The sequence below is a fragment of the Leopardus geoffroyi genome, chromosome B1 (genome assembly GCF_018350155.1).
Source record: "Leopardus geoffroyi isolate Oge1 chromosome B1, O.geoffroyi_Oge1_pat1.0, whole genome shotgun sequence".
In the NCBI taxonomy this organism is placed as follows: domain Eukaryota; kingdom Metazoa; phylum Chordata; class Mammalia; order Carnivora; family Felidae; genus Leopardus; species Leopardus geoffroyi.
In genome coordinates this window covers 63,646,644-63,654,219 of record NC_059327.1, presented here as the reverse complement: position 1 = coordinate 63,654,219, position 7,576 = coordinate 63,646,644, and positions in this window count along the sequence as shown.

Sequence of the window (7,576 nt, the reverse complement as noted above, 5' to 3'; positions counted from 1 at the left end):
TGTGGCAACTGCCTACTGTTTAATGATTTCTTTTGTCTTAGTTGCCTAATAATGATTAACTAACCATATACATCAAGGAACATAAATTCTTCAGTTAACTTTAATTGACTTGGTTCATATATGAATACTTATAGTAGTTACCTTTCTGTTATCAATATCATATATTGTAAATTAGCCACACAATAAAAAACTGTTGGGGCACCTGGCTGGCTCAGTCCATAGAGTGTGCTACTCTTGTTCTCTAGGTTGTGAATTCGAGTCACAACCGCACTGGTTACAGAGACTACTTAAAAATAAAATATTTTTAAAGAAAAAGGAAAAGAAAAACACTGTTTTTCTGGATGTCCTCATTTGTAATTTATATTATTTCTTATTTACTCTGCTACATAGACCAAATTTAGAAGATGGAAACATAGTCAAACCTCTATATTTAAACCATAAGATCAATGCATAAGAAAGAAAACTAAATATTTAAGCCATATCCTTTGGCCACAAAATTTCTTATGAACATGATAAAATTGATCAAAAATCTGGTTAGAGCCCAGTTAATTCCATGAAAACATGCAATAATGATAGCTAATGTTTATTGAGGTCTAGTATGTGTCAGCTATTTTTCTAAATACATGCATTAACTCATTTAACCCTCATAACAACTTTATGTGATAGGCATTATTATTTTGCCCATTTTATAGATTGGAAAACCGAGGTGCAGAAATGGAAAGCAACTTGCAAAGGCCATGCAACTACTGATGTCCCAGGTAGTATTTAGAGCCCAAGTAGTCTATCCTCTGAGCCTCCTTAATAACTATGCAATACTGCCTCTGTTTAAAAAGTAGCAAATGGAATTATTATTAGTGAGGACACACACAAAACATTATAAATAAGGGAGGACTTTGGCCCATATTCCTGACCTGACTGGTCTCTGGGGCAGTATTCTGCTTCCACCATTTTTTAGCCATGTACTTCAAGTTCCTCATCTGTAAAATAAGAGCAATAATGGTACTTATTTTATAGGTTGTTGTGATGATTGCCTGTCTTTATACATATAAAGTGCTTCAAACAGTGCCTAGAACAGACTAAATGCTATTTATTAGTATTTTCCAACTAAAAGGAGATGATTTATCCTCTTAGTAAGCATTTACTTAGGTACTATGCAACTGAAAATTAATAAACTATTATTCCAGTTTATACATAAGTCTCTTGTGTACTTATTAAAATTGGTTCTCTTTCAAGAGTTCTGATGTACATGCAAGGCTGAGGCATGATATTAGACTTGGATTGACTAATAGGTTTTAATTTTTGAACCATCTCTAAAAAATTGATGGCAGTTTCTTAAGTGTGCAGTTGAGGTTCCTATGGTCACTTAAGTGTACAGCAGGAAAGAGTGCTTTGCTGAGTTCACGTGAGGCTGTGACCTTGGGTCAGAAACAGCAGGAAAGAGTGCTTTCCGAATTCATGGTTAGGCTGTGGACTTGGGTCAGAAAGGCCGTCTTCAGCACCACGGACAGAACTTTGCACGCCTGAAGGTGCTGACACCACTTGAACATTTGGAGGTGGACGAAGAAGCATGATGAGAAAAAAAAAAAAGGCTGTATTTTCTAGAAAATTGAGCAAGTATACATGCATGTGCATATACTTTCATTAATGTCTTGTATATATAGCAGCATTTACCATTCTGATAACAAGAAATCAAGATCAATATAAATATGTTAAGCAACACATAAATGAGGAAGAAGTGAAAAGAATAGCTAAAACTTCAGAAGCGCTGTATTGTTCCCATATTTTTAGTTATACCCAAAGGAATGCACGTGGGTATTTTTCTAAGCTTTCTAAAATCATTGGTTTATATATCTGTACTGCAGCAGAGCATATTTAAAGTGGCAAGATTCGTGAGATTGGTAAGAGTTGGCAATAATATTTTATAAGTCTTATTTTACTTAATAGAAGTTTATGTACTGCATGAGGTTTATATTTATAGGATATTTAAAGAAAAAGTGCAATATGGTTTCTCACCCAAAATGTTTACAAACGTTTTTTTAAATGTTTTACCATAGAATTAAAAAAATTTCAGTGGGGCGCCTGGGTGGCGCAGTCGGTTAAGTGTCCGACTTCAGCCAGGTCACGATCTCCCGCTCCGTGAGTTCGAGCCCCGCGGCGGGCTCTGGGCTGATGGCTTAGAGCCTGGAGCCTGTTTCCGATTCTGTGTCTCCCTCTCTCTCTGCCCCTCCCCCGTTCATGCTCTGTCTCTCTCTGTCCCAAAAATAAATAAACGTTGAAAAAAAAATTAAAAAAAAAAATTTTCAGTGTGCTTTCACTTTAGTAGCAATTTTTTTTTTAAATCCATTCATTTAAATTCAAGTTAGTTGACATACAGTGTTGTATAAGTTTCAGGAGTAGAACCAAGTGATTCCTCACTTACTGTATAAGACCCAGTGCTCATCCCAAGAAGTGCCCTCTTTAATGCCCATCACCCATTTAACCCATTCCCCCACCCCCCTTCAGCAATCCTAAGTTTGTTCACTGTATTTAAAGAGTCTCATGGTTTGCCCCCTCTCTGTTTTTATCTTATTGTTCCTTCCCTTCCCCTATGTTCATCTGTTTTGTTTCTTAAATTCCACATATGAGTGAAATTATATGGTATTTTCTTTCTCTGCCTTATTTTGCTTAGCATAACCCATTCTAGTTCCATCCATGTTGTTGTAAATGGCAAGATTTCATTCTTTATGATCGCCGTGTAATATTCCATTGTATATACCATATCTTCTTTATCCATTCATCAGTCGATGGACATTTGGACTCTTTCTATGATTTGGCGGCATTGGAGCCTCCAGTGAACGCAGTGCTGCTATAATCATTGAGGTGCATGTGCCCCTTAGAATCAGCATTTTTGTATCCTTTGGGCAAGTTCCTAGTAGTGCAAGTGCTGGATCATAGGGTAGTTCTGGTTTGTTTGTTTTTTTAAGTTTTATTTATTTTGAGATAGAGGTAGAGATAGAGAACACAAGCAGGGGAGGGGCAGAGAGAGAGAGGGACAGAGGATCCAAAGTGGGCTCCAGGCTGACAGCAATGAGTCCAATGCAGAGCTTGAACTCACGAAGCCTGAGATCATGACCTGAATTGAAGTCGGAGGTTCAACCGACTGAGCCACCCAGGTCCCCCCTCTATTTTTAATTTTTTTGAGAAACCTCCATACTGTTCTCCAGAATGTCTGCCCAGTTTGTACTCCCACCAACAGTTAGTAGCAGAAATATTAAGTTTGCTTCTGCCTCCTTGCATTTAAAAATAAGACAAATTAACTTCTGAATGGACCTTACCACCTGGTAAATTCTAAGATAATGGCATTGTGTAAGTTCCCATAGCAGGCAGTCAGTTTTCCTTGGCAAATGTTTATCTTTACATGTGACTTCCACTCCTGAGCTCATAAAGCCTTTCTAGATTCCCTTTTTATAAAATGACATCGCTCCTTCTTCTGGATCCCTCCTCTAGATTTCTGTAGTACTCTGTAACTACCTGTTTTTACATTCTACATTTTTTTGTTCTATTTTGCAATGAATATTCCTTGCTGTTATACATCAGTTCCTTAAAAACAAAGATTGTATCCCCTCCACATTTGTAATTTCCACATTATCTAACATAATGCATTACACATAGAAAGCCATTAAACAAAGTTTATGAAAGAGTCATACAATATTTTGGATATCAACTTTTTTGAAGGAGTGTGGGCTGGAGGATGCTTTGTGGTATTCAATACATTCTTTGGGTAACTTCCCAGAAAAACAAAATAGATATGCATTTCTACAAATATATTTCAAAATATGTGTAGCAGAATTAATAATCATCAAATATACCAGCCGAACTAGTATTGCAATAATATCTAGTAGTCCTGCCTTAGAATAGAATATTTCCTGTTAGGAAGAAACCTGTCATGATGCAAATTATTTTGATGTAGTGGTAACCTCCAAATATACAGGCAGGCAAGATCCCCAAGGCCACAGAAGAATAAAGCATACAGAACAATTAAAAGTTCAAACAATATGATTTATTTAATCAATTAAGATACGTAGTGAAAAGCAAAGGAGAAAAGTGGCATAGGTTAATGCACTTGAGATAGTATGCAAGCAGAGTGGAAGACAATACTACCTATCTTCTGGGTTATGCAATTCTCCCTCTCTGTGTCTCTGTCTCTGTCTCTGTCTGTGTCTCTCTCTCTCTCTGTCTATCTATCTATACACATAAATACATACACAAAGAGGGGTATCATCTCCCTCTGTCTCTCTTCTGAGTTTCACTATCCATTAATGGCATAGTTACAAGCACCAGAACTGAGGTTTGAGTAAATAGACTCAACAAACAGAAGAAGCCTAAGACCAACATACATACATGCTCTACCAGAGAGATGCAAGGCACGTATGCCTGAGCAATCACGGGACTCACCATTTGAAATCTCCCTGGACTCTGCCTGTGAGAAGCTATGGATTTCATTTGTGTTTCTTGAGTAGAAGACATACGAGGCCTGAATGGGCATTACCAGTGAGTGACCAAATTAAAACCTAAGAATACTCAATGGCTTACATATATTTTAGTGCCTCCCGAATACTATGTGTCTCCGATATATTTACAGTGCCCCAAATTTTAGGTGTCTTTTGATCTATCTTTTTATATCTATGTTCATCTCACACAGGATCTGCTTACTATCTTATTTATCCTACCCGGCTCATTTTACAGATTCTGCCTACATCTCGCGAGCTACTTATTTACACCTAACACATCTTACGGGTTTTGTCTATGTGCTCCTCTTCTATAGGATATGCAAATATTTTCAAATACTTTGTTCAAAAAACCTCTTTAGAAATATGAAAACAGGGGTGCCTGGGTGGCTCAGTCGGTTAAGCGTCCAACTTCGGCTCAGGTCATGATCTCGTGGTCTGTGGGTTCGAGCCCCGCGTTGGGCTCTGTGCTGGCAGTTCAGAGCCTGGAGCCTGTTTCAGATTCTATGTCTCTCTCTTCCTCTGACCCTCCCCTGTTCATGCTCTCTCTCTCTCTGTCTCAAAAATAAATAAATGTTAAAAAAATTTAGAAAGGGGCGCCTGGGTGGCGCAGTCGGTTAAGCGTCCGACTTCAGCCAGGTCACGATCTCGCAGTCCGTGAGTTCGAGCCCCACGTCGGGGCTCTGGGCTGATGGCTCAGAGCCTGGAGCCTGTTTCCGATTCTGTGTCTCCCTCTCTCTCTGCCCCTCCCCCGTTCATGCTCTGTCTCTCTCTGTCCCAAAAATAAATAAACGTTGAAAAAAAAATTTAGAAATATGAAAACAATTGTGCCATTAGGTTACAAATATATTGTATATTTAAAACATTCAGGGGACCCCTGGGTGGCTCAGTCAGTTGAGCATCTGACTCTTGATAACGACTCAGGTCCTGGTCTCACTGTCATGAGATCAAGCCCCATGGCAGGCTCTGCACTGAACGAGGTCTGCTGGGAATTCTCTCCCCCTCTCTCTTTTCCTCTCCAGCTCTCTGTCTCTCTATCTCTCCCAAAATAAATAAACTTAAAAAAATACAATGTTTTTAAAATATTTAAATAAAACTTCGGAAAAAAGTTAATAGAAAATAAGTTTAGCCTGAGGCTATGACAGAATTTGTATTTATAAAAACAAACAAACACGAACCTTCCACAATGAAAAAATGAAAACTATTTATATATAATGTAATGGCATTAGAAGGAATTGGGGATATAAAGACAGAAAATAAGTAGCACGATTCAACAAATTAAAAGATCCTGGTAGGAGTTGCTGTAATGGTCAGGATAAGCTAGGTTATGTTATGTTCACAAACACTCCAAATCTCAACTTTAAAATTACAAAGGCTTATTTCTCACTCATTGTTAATGTCCAACACAGATTCTGCCGGGGAAAGAAGACTACTGTCTTATAATGCCACCATTTCAATACAAGGCTTTATGTTTTATCATGGCAGGAGATAAGTGAATGGAACAGCTGCATGGTTTTTAAGTGCTTCTACCCAGAAGTGACACAATCACTTCCACTCACATTTTATTGCCCACAACAAGTCACTTTGCCACACCTAGTTTCAAGGAGGCCTGTGGCAAGAAAGAGAGGAAAACTGAAAGTTTTGAAAAACACTGGTAAAGTCTTTCATGGTAATTATTAACATGAAAGCAATAATCAGAGATTTACCAAATTGAAAAGCAACATGAGATGGTGAAAATTGAATATCATATCTATATATCTATATACATATCAGATATCTCTACATTCATATACATATAACATATATATGCAAATATTTGTATGTATACACATATATCTATAGATACACACACATCATTGGGATGAACTGAATGCAACCTCATCCCTAGTCAGCAGAAAATTTGAAATCAAAATAATCTACATTGGGGTAACTCCTCCTACACCAGATGGTTGGGCATTATTCATGGCTAATGAGTTGGTCCTTGTAATATAAAAAGCGGACCCTGCAATTTGTCGATTGTTTCTTAGAACAATGAGATCAGGATTATTCATTCATGTGGTAGGACAGCCAAAGTCACAAATTTAGTATAAACATGCTTTCCTCATATGATACTACCTTGGCAGCCTTGGAAAGAAAATCAACATTCACCTTTTGAAATGTCACAGTTTTAGGTGCCCTGTGAGAAATGTAGTGTCAACATTTGCTGGAGGTTGGGGAAGACTCAAACTAGAATGGGGACGCCCACTGACTTTGGAGAACAGAACCTACCCTGTTCAGCAGAAAGTGAGGAGAACAAGTTCCAGTTAGCCTGTAGGCTGCAGCTAAAATTGTTGAATCAACAAGACCTCAGAAGAATGCCTTTCTTCCTGGAAGGGATGGAAAGGCGGGGGTGAGGTAAGACTCTGGACTGTGACATTTAGAGAAGCCTCTTTGGAGGAGGAGAGGGAGAAGTAAGAAGCCATGGCTGAGAGGTGGGGTTCACACATCAACTTCCTTGGGTTTGTTTTATAAATATATGCATTTTTTAATTTTATGTTTTTGCATAATATAAATCAGGCCCTTTACGAAAAGAACTGTGTGTTTTATTCTAGGTCAAGCAGTCCTCAAGGAAGATGGTATCTGATTTTTCATATTCTTGAAGGTTCCCAAGCAGGAAGACACTAAGAGACCTCTGAACCCTCCACCCCCATCCTTGAGGATGAGTGAATGAAGCTACTACCACTTCCCGGCAACTGCATAGACAGCCACTGACCTACACATGGCATCCCTAGCTTCTTACCTGCCCCGAGACTGAATTTCCTGCTCCTGAACCTTCCCGCTGGCAAACACACACAGTCCATGGACACTCTGTGGGACTGTGAGGAAAGGTGCGAGAGCTGGCACCTCTGCTTTACTGGTAAGTCCTTGGAAAAGGCACTTCACCTCTCCTCACCTTCCTTTTCCTCATCTCTGATGTAGAAATGGTAATGTCTGTGGAGTTTCTATCACTAACACATTGCAAGGGTCAGATGAGTAAATGCACATGAAAATCCCCTGAAACTTTTAAGAGCTGGTTTTGCTAGTAATGATCTGTTTAGTTTTAATATTCA